This window comes from Molossus molossus, unplaced genomic scaffold, assembly GCF_014108415.1.
Source record: "Molossus molossus isolate mMolMol1 unplaced genomic scaffold, mMolMol1.p scaffold_m16_p_1, whole genome shotgun sequence".
Classification (NCBI taxonomy): Eukaryota; Metazoa; Chordata; class Mammalia; order Chiroptera; family Molossidae; genus Molossus; species Molossus molossus.
In genome coordinates this window covers 169,171,960-169,184,997 of record NW_023425344.1, presented here as the reverse complement: position 1 = coordinate 169,184,997, position 13,038 = coordinate 169,171,960, and the positions used below count along the sequence as shown (strand labels likewise).

The window sequence follows — 13,038 nt, the reverse complement described above, 5'->3', positions numbered from 1 at the left end:
TTACAATAGTAAAATTATTGGAGTTAGGACAACGTCTTAGTTAAGACAAATGTAATTATAGGCAAATTTTGGTGGAGTAAACAGCAGAATATTTATTTTCTTTCTACTGTTAGAAAAAGGTGTACCAGCAATACAGTTTGAATATCATTTGGAGAAGCAGAAGATCTAACTAATATTAAAGGCAGCCATGACTCTCAGTTATTGTCATTACTAATACTAGATACACACATGACTCCCAGTTATAAGACTCTTTCATGCCAATAACATATGGATCAGAACTGAATGTAAATGATGAACATAATTATCAGAAATACAGCAACAAGTTTCTTGCATTTTTACCTTGGGCAGGATTTGGGTGGAAGGTGGAGTAAAACTGAAGAGTTAGAATAAAGAGCAAAAAGTGAAGTAATATGTGGAAAGGCTTGAGTGATATATAAAAGGTGGCATGGAGAGGCAGTTCAAGATGTGGCACAGAAAGACCCTGAACAAACAAAAAGCTAAAGTTCATCATCACTAAACCAGCCTTACAAGACATGTTAAAGGGGCTTTATTAAGCTTAAAAAGGTGGGGGGTATAACTACAAATAAAATATGTGAAGGAAATTCTGCCATGTAAAGGCAAATATATAGAAAAAGTAGTGGCTCAACAACATATAAATCTAGTATGAAGCTTGAAAGACAAAAGTAGTCAAATCAGCTATAACTACAATGATTAGTTAAGGGATACCCAAAATAAAAAGATGTAAAATTTGACATCTAAAACAAGGTAGAGGGGGAAAATGTAGTGCTGATAATAGATACGGAAACAGTAACTACCATATGATCCAGCAATTTTACTTCTAGATACATATCTGAAGAAAATGAAAATACTAATTTGAAAAAATATTTGCAACTTTATATTCATTGCAGCATTATTTACAATAGTCCAGATATGGAAGAACCTAAGTGTACATCAATAGATGAATGGAAAAAAAGATGTGGTATATATACACAGTGAAATATACTTAGCCATAAAAAAAGAATGAAATCTTGCCATTTGCAACAAAATCTATGCAACTTGAGGCTATTATGTTAATTGAAATAAGTCAGAAAGAGAAAGACAAATACCATATGATTTCACTCATGTGGAATCTACCAGAAAAAAAAAAAGAACAAACAAAACCAGTCTCACAGACACAGAGAACATATGGTTGCCAGGGGATTCAGGGGTGGGCAAAATGGGTGAGGGGAGTCAACAGGTACAAACTTCCAGTTATAAGATAAACAAGCCATGGAATAAAATGTACAGCAGAGAGTATAGATAATATTTTACCAACTTTGTATGATGATGAATGGTAAATAGATTTGTTGTGATTATTTCATAATGTATATGTCAAATCACTATGGTATACACCTGAAACTAATATAATATTGTATGTAGGTTGTATCAATATAAATAAATAAATAGGTGGCATGCTCAAGAGCATCTGGTACATCTCTGCTTGTCCCTTTCCCTGCAATTGTGGCTGTGACACTTATAAATTAACCAAGTGCTTGTCAATCCACACAATTGTATTATTTTTCAACTTATTGAATAATATTTTTCTCATCTGTCATGTGCTTGAGAATATAAATTGACTTAACATACATATACATGTTTATGTATGTATGTGTATATATATATTTATGTGTGTGCATATATATACATACACATAAGTGTGTGTGTGTATGTGTAAGGGGCAAATACAATGTATTTTGGACCAAACAGGCCTAAATTTGTGTTTGAGTTGTATTAGTCACTAGCTATATTATATGTACAAGCGATTTAATGTCCGTGAGTCTCATTTTATCACCTGTAAAATAGGGATAATAAGAATTATCTCATAGTGTGGTTGAGAGGATAGACTATAGTAATGTATTTCAAGCACTTGGAACAGTGCCCAACCTCCTATAGTAGGCATTAAACAAGTGGCATCGCTAGTAGTTAATCACAGATTCTTAAAGATTATATAAATGTAGGAAATAAGTTTGGCAGTTTCTTTATAACCTATATAATAACTCTATAAAGTACATATATGATGACCCAGCTAGTGTGGCTCAGTGGATTGTGCATTGTTCCATGGACTGAGAGGTCACGGTTTGATTCATGGTCAGGGCACAAGCCCAGGTTGCAGGCTCAATCCCCAGTGTGGGGTGTGCAGGAGGCAACCAATTGATGTTTCTCTCTCACATCAATGTTTCTACCTCTCCTTTTCTTCCTCTCTCTTTAAAAAATCAATAAAGCCCTGGCTGATATCACTTAGTTGGTTGAACATTCTCCCATGCACAGAAAGGTCGCTGGTTCCATTCCTGGTCAGGGCACATAACTCAGCTTGTTGGTCTGATCTTCTCTCTCTCTCTCTCTCTCTCTCTCTCTCTCTTCCTCTCTCTCTAAAAAAATCAAAAATATTTTTAAATCAATAAAACATTAAAAAAAATAAAAATAAATCTGTAAAGTACATATATTATATATACAGTGCATGTATTATGTATACACACATACCATAGGAGTCAGCAGTTCCACTCCTTGGTATTTATTTAAGAGAAATGAAGGTATATCTCCACAAGATTACCTATAGGCAGATGTTTACAGCAGCTTTTTAAATAATTGCCAAAAACTGGAAACAATCTAAATGTCCATCACCTGATGAATATATAGATTATGGTATATCCATGCAATGGAGTACTACTAGGTGATATAAAGGAATGAACTGATACATGTAATAATATGAATGAATCTCAAAAGCATTAAGTGAAAGAAGTTAAATTAAAAAGGCTACCTTCTATATGAATCCATGTATATGACATTCTAGAAAAGCAAAAAGTGTAGGGATAGAAATCACGTAAGTGGCTGACGGGTTGGGAACATGCAGGCATTGACTGTACTGGTACACAGGGGAACATTTTGCATAAAGGTAAGTATTATCAAAGTGGATACTTATGTCAGTGAAACTAGTAGAAGTATAATACGGGTCAAAGAAGCAGTTGCCTGTGAAATATGTAGAGTATCACTTATATAATGTTTAAAGACCTTTAAGATAAACAATAAGATATCTATAAGTATATAACTATATAGTGAAAGTATAAAATATTCTTGAAAATAATGAACCCAAATTCTTGCAAGTTTTTTTGCTTTGGGCATGGGAGGGAAGGAAGGGAATGTGACTAGTCAGTGTGATACATGTGTTGGAGGGGAGGATTTTTTTTTTAAGTATTAAATGTTTCCATTTATTTCAAGACAAAGACTTTTCTCTATATATTATTATTTTATAATATATTTAATATATCTTTATTGTTGAAAGTATTACACATGTACCTCCTTTTTTTTCCTATTGATACCACCTCCTCCCCACTTCCATCCCCTTCTGCTTTCACCCCACTATTGTCTGTGTCTGTTGGTTATGCATATAAGTTCGTTGGTTTGCCTCTTCCTGCCCTCCCCACCCCTCTTCCCTCTGAGGTTTGTCAGTCTGTTCCCTTCTTCCATGTCTCTGGACCTATTTTGTTCATCAGCTTATTTTGTTCATTATATTCCACAAATAAGTGAGATCATGTGATACTTGTCTTTCTCTGAGTGGCTTATTTCACTTAGCATAATAGGTATATTTAGTTGTAAATATACATATATGTGTACACTATCTCTGGAAAGTAACTTATAATGTCAGGAGGGGATCTGTAGTACCAAGGGTTGGAGGTGGCAAAAAAATTTACTTTAAATTGTCTATTTTTTATACTTTTTGAATTTTGTTTTTTTAGATGCATGTATTTTTATGTGAGTATAAACATAAATGAATGCATGCAGTTTTTCTAAAATTAATTGCTAAAAATGGGAAATATAATGGCATAAAAAAGGAAAAATATCTGGTTTGTTAATTTCCTTAATGTTTGTGATATGAGATTTATTTTTTACTTGTAATTACTGAAATTATATGCTATTAATAATGAAACTAGTAAATGCAATAGAAACAGCACATTTAAATTAGTTATGATCTTTTGTGGTTATGTTTTCTTACATTAAATATAACATAAATCCAACTCAAACGACAATAAGCAAAAGGAAAAAGGGATTACTGTACCCAGGAAGTCCAAGAAACGGATCAGGACCTGTCTGGCCCTTGGGGAACTCAGGGACACAAATGATGTCATCAGGCTTCTATTCTCCTTAGGGCTAGTGGTGTAGAACAACCTGGATCATATCTACCTGAGTTCATCCTGGCCCCCAGGACTAAACAGGATCACTGTGGCATGGGGCAAGGGTATGCTGGCCAGATAAAAACATACCTGATAGAGGACGGAGGTTGTAAAACCTCAAAGTTGATCATAGCTTTGAAGGCAGTCTCCAGGGCCTCAACAGAAGGTTGGATGTTTGGAATGATACATTGATTGCTGTGAAGCAACACCAAATATTTATAACCAACTAAATGTGGGAAGTGAAATGTTCAATATTACCCAAAATTTAGGAAGTTAAATAAAGTTGTTCTGATTCTGTTTTTTTTATTAATTAAATTATTTTTGTTACAGATGTTTCTCCTTTTCCCCCCACTGATTCCCCCCTTCCCCTCCCTCCCTGCCCTGTCCCCAGCTTTGTTGTCCATGTCCATTGTTCATAGACACTTGCATATAAGTTCTGTGGTTTATCTCTCCCCCACCACCCCTCTTCTGGGGATTGTCAGTCTGTACCCCATTTCCACGTCTCTGGGACTACCCCATTATTCAGACTATTATGTTCATTATATTCTACAAATAAGTGAGATCATATGATACTTGTCTTTCTCTGTTTGACTTGTTTCGCTTAGAATGATACTTTCCAGGTCCCTCCATGTCATCTCAAAGGCTAAGAGATCTTTCTTTCTTACAGCTGCATAGGACTCCATTGTGTATATGCACCACAGCTTTTTCATCCATTCGTCTATTAATGGACATTTGGGCTGTTTCCACATCTTAGCTATTTTAAATACTGCTGTTACAAACATGGTGGTACATATATTCATTCTGATTGGTGTTTCAGGTTTCTTAGGGTATATTCCTAGATGTGGGGTCACTGGGTCAAATGGAAGTTCAATTTTTAATTTTTTGAGGTAACACCATATTGTTTTCCACAGTGGTTGCACCAGTCTGCATTCCCACCAGCAATGCACTAGAGTCCCCTTTTCTCCACACCCTCGCCAACACTTGTTGTTTGATGATTTGTTGATGGCGGCCATTCTGACAGGTGTGAGGTGATACCTCATTGTTGTTTTAATTTGCATCTCTCTGATGTAATCATTAGTGAGGTTGGGCATTTCTTCATATGTCTCTTGGCCATTTGTGTGCCCTGTTTGGAGAGGTGTCTAGTTCCTCTGCCCATTTTTTAATTGGGTTCTTTGTTTTCCTTTTGTTGAGTTGTATGAGCACTCTCTATATATTGGAAGTTAATTCGTTATCTGATATATCATTGGCAATTATGCTCTCCCATACAGTGGGTTGCCTGTCCATTTTGATGATTGTATCTTTTGTTGTGCAGAAGCTTTTGAGTTTGATGTAGTCCCATGTATTCATTTTCTCCTTTGTTTCTGTTGCCTTAGGGGATGTATCAGTGAAAATTCTGCTGCGTGTGATGTCTGAAATTTTGTTGCCTACAGTTTCTTCTAGGATTTTTATGGATTCATGAGTCACATTTAAGTCTTTTATTCATTTTGAGTTATTCTTGTGTAGGGTGTAAATTGATGGTCTATTTTCATTTTTTTGCATGTAGCTGTCCAATTTTCCCAACACCATTTATTAAAGAGGCTGTCTTTATTCCACTGTATGCTCTTGCCACCTTTGTCAAATATTAATTGAGCATATTGCCTTGGGTCTATTTCTGGGTTCTCTGTTCTGTTCCACTGGTCTATATGCCTGTTCTTGTGCCAGTACCAGGCTGTTTTGATTACAGTGGCTTGTAGTATAACCTGAAATCTGGTAATGTGATCCCTCCAACTTTGTTCTTTTTTAAGATGTTGTGGCTATTTGAGGTCTTTTTTGGTTCCACATGAACTTTTGAAGTATTTGTTCTAGTTCTGTGAAGTATGTCATTGGTATTTTGATGGGGATTAATTTTGTATCCTGCTACTTTGCCAAACTCATTTATTAAGTCTAGTAAATTTTTGATGGAGTCTTTGGGGCTTTCTACATATACTATCATGTCATCTGCAAATAATGACAGTTTCACTTCCTCCTTTCCAATTTGGATCCCTTTTATTTTTCTTTCCTGTCTGATTGCTGTGGCTAAGACTTCCAGTACTATGTTATATAAAAGCGGCAAAAGTGGGCATCCTTGTTTTGTTCCTGACTTTAAGGGAAATGCTTTTAGTTTTTGCTTATTGAGTATGATGTTGGCTGTAGGTTTTTCATATATGGCCTCTATTATGTCTAGATATGATCCCTCTATTCCCACATTGCTGAGCGTTTTTATCAGAAATGGGTGCTGGATTTTGTCAAATGCTTTTTCAGCGTCTACTGATATGATCATATGATTTTTATCTTTCATTTTGTTTATGTGGTGTATCACATTTATTGATTTGTGAATATTGTACCAGTCTTGCATTCCTGGGATGAATCCCACTTGGTCATGGTGAATAATGTTTTTGATGTATTGCTGGATTTGATTTGCTAGTATTTTGTTCAGGATTTTGAAATCTATGTTCATCAGGGATATTGGTCTGTAGTTTTCTTTCTTTGTAGTGTCTTTTTCTGGTTTTGGAATTAGCATTATGCTGGCCTCATAAATCGAGCTTGGACGTCTTCCTTCTTCTTGAATTTTTTCAAATAGTTTGAGGAGAATGGGTATTAGTTCTTTGAATGTTCAGTAAAATTCCCCCGTGAAGCCATCCGGGCCTTGGCTTTTGTTTGCTGGGAGAGTCTTGATTGCATCTTTAATTTCTTTTGTTGCTATTGGTCTGTTCAAGTTTTTGGTCTCTTACCGGTTCAGTTTTGGGAGACTATGTGTTTCTACAAATGTGTCCATTTCACTTAGCTTGTTGAATTTGTTGCCGTATAATTGTTCATGGTATTTCTCTGGTATCAGTTATTATTTCTCCTCTTTCGTTTCTGATTTTGTGTATTTGGGTTCTCTTTGTTTTTTGGTGAGTCTAACTAAGGGTCCATCAATCTTGTTTATCTTTTCAAAGAACCAGCTCTTTGTTTCATTGATCCTTTGAATTGTTTTATTTGGTCCCCATGTCATTTATTTCTGCTCTGATCTTTACTATTTACTTCTTTCTACTTGCTCTGGGATTTTCTTTTTGTTTGCTTTCTAGTTCTTTAAGTTGTGAGATTATATAGTCTATTAGAAATTTTTCTAGCTTCTTGAGGTAGGCCTGTAGTGCTATGAACTTACCTCTCAGAATTGCTTTCACTGCATCCCATAGATTTTGTGTTGTTGTGTGTTCATTTCCATTGGTTTCTAGAAAGTTTTTAATTTCTTCCTTGATCTCCATGGTAACCCATTTATTGTACAATAACATGCTATTTAGCCTCCATATATTCAAATGTCTTTGCATGTTCTTGTTGAAATTGATTTCTAGTTTCATGCCATTGTGATCTGAGAAGATGCTTGATATGATTTTAATCTTCTTGAACTTGTAGAGACTTAGTTTGTGCCCTAACATGTGGTCTATCTTTGAAAATGTCCCATGTGCGCTTGAGAAGATTGTGAATTCTGTGGTTTTGGGGTATAATTCTCTGTAGATATCTGTTAAGTCCATTTGATCTAGCTCTTCATTTAGAGTCTGTGTTTCCTTGTTAATTTTTTATCTAGAAGATCTATCCAGTGATGTGAGCGGGGTATTGAAGTCCCCTGCTATGATTGTATTGCTGTTGATTCCTCCTTTGAAGTCCTCCAAAAGACATTTAATATATGTTGGTGCTCCTAAATTGGGTGCATATATGTTTACCAAGGTTATATCTTCCTGTTGGATAGATCCTTTCAATATTATGTAGTGACCTTCTTTGTCTCTAGTTATGGCCTTCATTTTGAAATCTACTTTATCAGATATGAGTATTGCTACCCCAGCTTTTTTTTCCTTTCCATTTGCGTGAAAGATTTTTTTTTCCATCCCTTCACTTTCAACCTATGTGAGTCTTTTTTTGTGAGGTGGGTCTCTTGTAAACAACATATATGTGAGTCATGCTTTTTTATCCAATCAGCTACTTGGTGTCTTTTTATTGGAGCATTCAAATCATTCACATTTTAGGTGATAATTCATATGTACTTATTTATTGCCATTTTTGTTTAGTGTGATTCTGTTTTCCTTCCTATTTCTTCAACTAATTACAGCAGTCCTTTTAGCATATCTTGCAGTGCTCGTTTGGTGTTAATATATTCCCTTAGCCTTCTTTTGTCTGGGAAGCTCCTTATTTGACCTTCTATTTTGAATGATAGCCTTGCTGGATAGAGTAGTCTTGGATTCAGATCCTTGTTTTTCATGACCTTGATTACTTCATGCTACTCCCTTCTGGTCTGTAGTGTTTCTGTTGAGAAGTCAGCTGAGAGCCTTATGGGGTTTCTTTTGTAGGTAACCTGTTTCTTATTTCTTGCTGCCTTTAGGATTCTCTCTTTGTCTTTAATTTGTGGCATTTTAATTACTATGTGTCTTGGTGTGGGCCTGTTTGGGTTCTTCTTACTTGGGGCTCTCTGTGCTTCTTAAACTTGAATGCCTTCTTCCTTCACCAAGTTAGGAACGTTTTCTGTCACTATTTCTTCAAATATATTATCTAACCCTTGTCCATTTTCTTCCTCTTTGGGGACTCCTATCATGCGAATGTTATTATGTTTCCAGTTGTCCCACAGGTCTCTTAAGCTCTCTTCCTGTTTTTTTTATTGTTTATTCCTTTTGGTTCTCTGATTGGTTGATATTTTTCTACCCTGTCTTCTAATTCACTGATCCGGTCCTCAGCTTCCTCTATTCTCTTGGTTAGTCCTTCCAATGTGTTCTTAATTTCTGCTATGTTATTCTTCATTTCCACTTGGTTGGTTTTCAGTGTTTCTATATCTTTACTAATGGTGCTGATGTCCTTACTCATGCTGTTGAGATTCCTCAAGATCGTGGCTCTAAACTCTACCTCTGATAATTTACTTAGCTGCATTTCATTGATCTCATCTTCGATAGAGTTCTCTTGTTTTTTCATTTGGGATTTGTTTCTTTGTTTCACCATTTTGGGTATCTCAGTGGGTTTTGGAGCCTGCCAAATTTTCCTTGTGGGTGCTTATGTTCTGCTGTTTGTGGTTCCTTCTACTGGGTTTGGATGAGCCTGGGTGGGCCATGTTAAACACCACTGTCATGTCTTACTTTCCTGGGTAGATTTGGAAGTCCAGGAAAGGTTCCTCTAGCTTTTTCCTGGAGGCTAGTAGTCTCAGTTACTCAGTGCCTTGGAATGTAGCCCTGGTGTTCTGCATAAGAGGATTTCCAAAGGGTGGGATAGATGTTGGTTGTTAATGAGCCTCAATTTGCATTTCTTTGCCTCATCTGGGAAAGGCTGAATCTCCAAAGGGGTGCGGGTAGGGCTGCTGCTTTTCCCCACAGCTCTAGGAAGGAGCACATTGGCCACCGTCCTTTGTGCCCACAGCTCAGCAAAAACTCTGAGTGCCCTCCCTCTGCCATAGCCCCCAGTTGAAAAATATGGAACGCTTCACGAATTTGCGTGTCATCCTTGCTCAGGGTCCATGCTAATCTTCTCTATATTGTTCCAATTTTAGTATATGTGATGCTGAAGCAAGCATCTGATTCTGTTTTTATTGCAGAAATTTGTTAAGCAGTATCTTCATTATGGCATTTTCCTGCTAGAACACGGGTTTATGTTTTGGGATTTTTGTTTTTTGTGTGTGTGTTTTTTTCCCCAGAAGTACCAGGTGAAAAAAATGTCTGAATACTCAATTAAGATAACATTTACTTAGCAAATTCTCTATTACTTGTCTAATATTTGGTATTTCTTAAATACATGCAACAGGGTGTCTGACATTTTGTAAGCTGAATGTGGTATGTGCTTTTTGTGTGATTCCTTTCTACTTGCTGCTGTCACAGTGGGTTCTGTGTCTTCCAAGTTACTGTTTCCGTCACATTTTATAGTACATTGGAAGTTGGCAAAGTTGTTAATCATTGGCATCACGAACTAGCCACCTATTTATATTTTAAATGCTTTTTAATAATTTATGAAAATGTTTCATCTCATACTTCTAGAACATGATCTGTAAAAGCAAGCACTCAAACATCTTAAATTAATTTTTTTAATTAAATGTATTGGGGTGACATTGGTCAATAGCCATATAGGTTCCAGGTGTGGATCCCTGTTACAAGATCTGCATATTGCACTGTGTGCCCACCACCCAAAGTCAAATCATTTTTGGTCACCATTTATTAGACCCTCTTTAACTCCACTCTCCGACCCCGTTCCCTCTGGCAGCCACCACAATGCACTTTGTGTCCATGAGTTTCAGTTTTATATCCCACACGTGAGTGAAATCCTATGCTTACCTTTCTCTGCCTGACTTATTTCACTTAGCATAATCTCAAAGTCCACATGTTGTTGCCACTGGCAGTATTTTGTCCTTTCTTATGGCTGAGTAGCATTCCATTGTGTAAAGTAACTGTGTTATAATTCACTAGCCCAGGTAGAGAAAAATATCAATTAATTGAATGCCTAAATTTATACACAAAGATCCAAATTTAAAAGGTCTGAGCCGGTGGGAGATCACATCCACAACACAAGGCCAGTGTAGAGCAAAAGAGCTTTATTGCATACTCCTGGGCGCAGGCATGCTGAGCCCTAAAGAGCTCAGCACCAAAATTTCTTTGTTCTCTGGCTTATATAGGCCCAAACTGCAGAAACTACAAAAAACCCACATTCTCTTGGTGCCGCTTTTTGGTGCCAGGGCTGATATGAACTGCTACAGAGAGGAGGGAGGAAGCTGTTGCAGGGGACAAGATGAGCCCTTTACAGAGATCAGGCAGTCATTAATCTCTCTTTTTTTTGTGTGGTCCCTCCAAATTTTCCAAGGCCACCATTAACACCTTATCTTTATGGTTCCTCTGGGTTTCAGTCCCCGGTTTGTCTTTTTAACTGCTCGGGTGTTTACATGCAGGAATAACTGGTCAGAATGGAGTTTAATTTTGTTAAAATATTATTAACCCTTACATTCCCACTTTATAAAGATAAAAAAAGGGGGGCGGAGGGGCAAAGTTTCTTTTTGTCTGCTTCCTGCAGGTGTGGGGTCGTCATGGACTCCTAAAAATAATTTGTTAGATAATTTCTTGGGGAATGGGGTGATGAGGTTCAGTCATATTTGGACCTAGGGAGGTATTAGATAGACCCACAGTAAGGCTTGAATGATTAAACCATGATAGAGGGAGGGGGGCTAGTGCCACCACAGAATTATACCCTGGATAGAGACTAATTAACCTAGGGTGATTTTTTGTATTGCATCAAGTTCCTGTGAGTTTGCATATATAAATTTTCATTGCAGATGCTAGGCCTATTATGAATAGTTAGTTTACAGACATCCCTTGTAAGGTTATAGTGAGAGATATTATATGTGGTGTCTATTTTTATGGTCTATTTGTACTGAGAATCAAGATCAAGTAAGCTTTTGTCCTTCTGCATCGCAGAAGGTTTCTGTCTTCCCTGAGATTGTCTTAGGACACCTGCGTTATCGATTGGCAGGTGTACTGTCCCAGTCAAATTCCCCACCTAGCACTGTCCCCAGAGCAGGTGACACCCAGCCCATGCAGCCAAGTGCTTGGAGCCAGAAGTGAGAGCCCCTCGGGGCTTGCCCCCCTTCACTGGGTCAGTGAAAAAAAAAAACTATAAGAGTAGTGGTATTTCAGCGGGGCCCATATGGTCAGGGACCCCACCCCACCCCTTGAGGGGATGGAGGGGTACTGAGGGGGTTTATGTTAGGAGAGGAAGCAGATTCTTGGAGGAGACAAAGTGAAAAATGAGAGTGGTTGGCCGGGAGAGAAGGAGTAAAGGTTAAAGTAGCATGGAATTTAGAAAGAATGTCTCACCCTAACAAGGGAGTGGAGCAGGCTGGTAACACTGAAAAAAAGTGGAGAAAGATTTAAGGGCCTAAAGAACAAGTGAGTGTCTGGGTTGCCCTGGGTTATAATATTTGGCCATCAATTCCCACAACTGAAACCCCAGAGCATTGAAGAGGTCCCCTGAACTTCAGGAGGGCAGAGTAGGTTGCCCCGGTATCAATTAAAAATGAAATTGGCTACCTGCTACCTTCAGAGTTACCCGAGGTTCGGAGTTTGAGATGACAGTCGGGCATCTGTTCCTGGGCACCTTCAGTCATCAGCCACAAGGCCAATCAGATCTAGGCCTGGGGTGCATGATCTGCCAGCCCGAGGAAGGGATGAGGACCGACTCTGCGCAGTCTGTCTACAGTCTGACTTCCACTGGGGCCCTCCACATTAAGGACCTGGCTTAGGCGGTGGTCGGGGGTTGGGACATTGTCTCGCCCAATGGCCAGTCTGATTACATTTAAAGCAGGGACCTGGGGGTCCACCCTGCTGATCCTGGTGGGTGTCCTTCTTCTGTCCCCCAAAGGGGGTTTGCTGACCCCTTTGATTAGTGGGGCCTCTGGTGGCAGAGGCCAGCATTTGGAATTCTGCTATTTTTTGCTGTTTAGCCTCTTCATCACGATTATTGAACACCTTAAAGGCTAGATTTAGAAGTTCCCGTTGAGGAATTTGAGGGCCTTTAAGTTTTTATAACTTTTTCTTAATGTCTGGGGCCAACTGAGAGAAAATGACTGTCCCTCCTGGGCTAGTGGGATCTAAGTTAGTACATCTTCTCATAGCCTGTGTAAGGCGGGATAGAAAGGTTGCAGGGTTTTCATTCCTTTCCTGGATTATTTCAGAGTAAAAGAACATAGTCTTTTATTTATTTGGGACAAATCTGAGAGAGAGAAGGGGACATAACTCTGACAGTCCCTTCAGTTTCTGCTGCTTCCCTGGGGGGGGGGCATTCTAAAGTGGGGGTTGAGGTAGGGGACTTACAGTAC

At 38.1% G+C, this 13,038-nt stretch overlaps 1 protein-coding gene and 1 non-coding gene across 2 annotated transcripts in view; one reads left to right on the top strand and one right to left on the bottom strand.

Moving 5' to 3' along the window:
* Window positions 1–13,038, top strand: part of MIPOL1 (mirror-image polydactyly 1) — a 281,045-nt gene that overhangs the window by 167,449 nt on the left and 100,558 nt on the right. The gene's annotated exons all lie outside the window — the stretch shown is intronic.
* Window positions 9,650–9,752, bottom strand: LOC118621323. Its single transcript, XR_004957671.1, has one exon. It is a non-coding gene; the product is annotated as a U6 spliceosomal RNA (small nuclear RNA).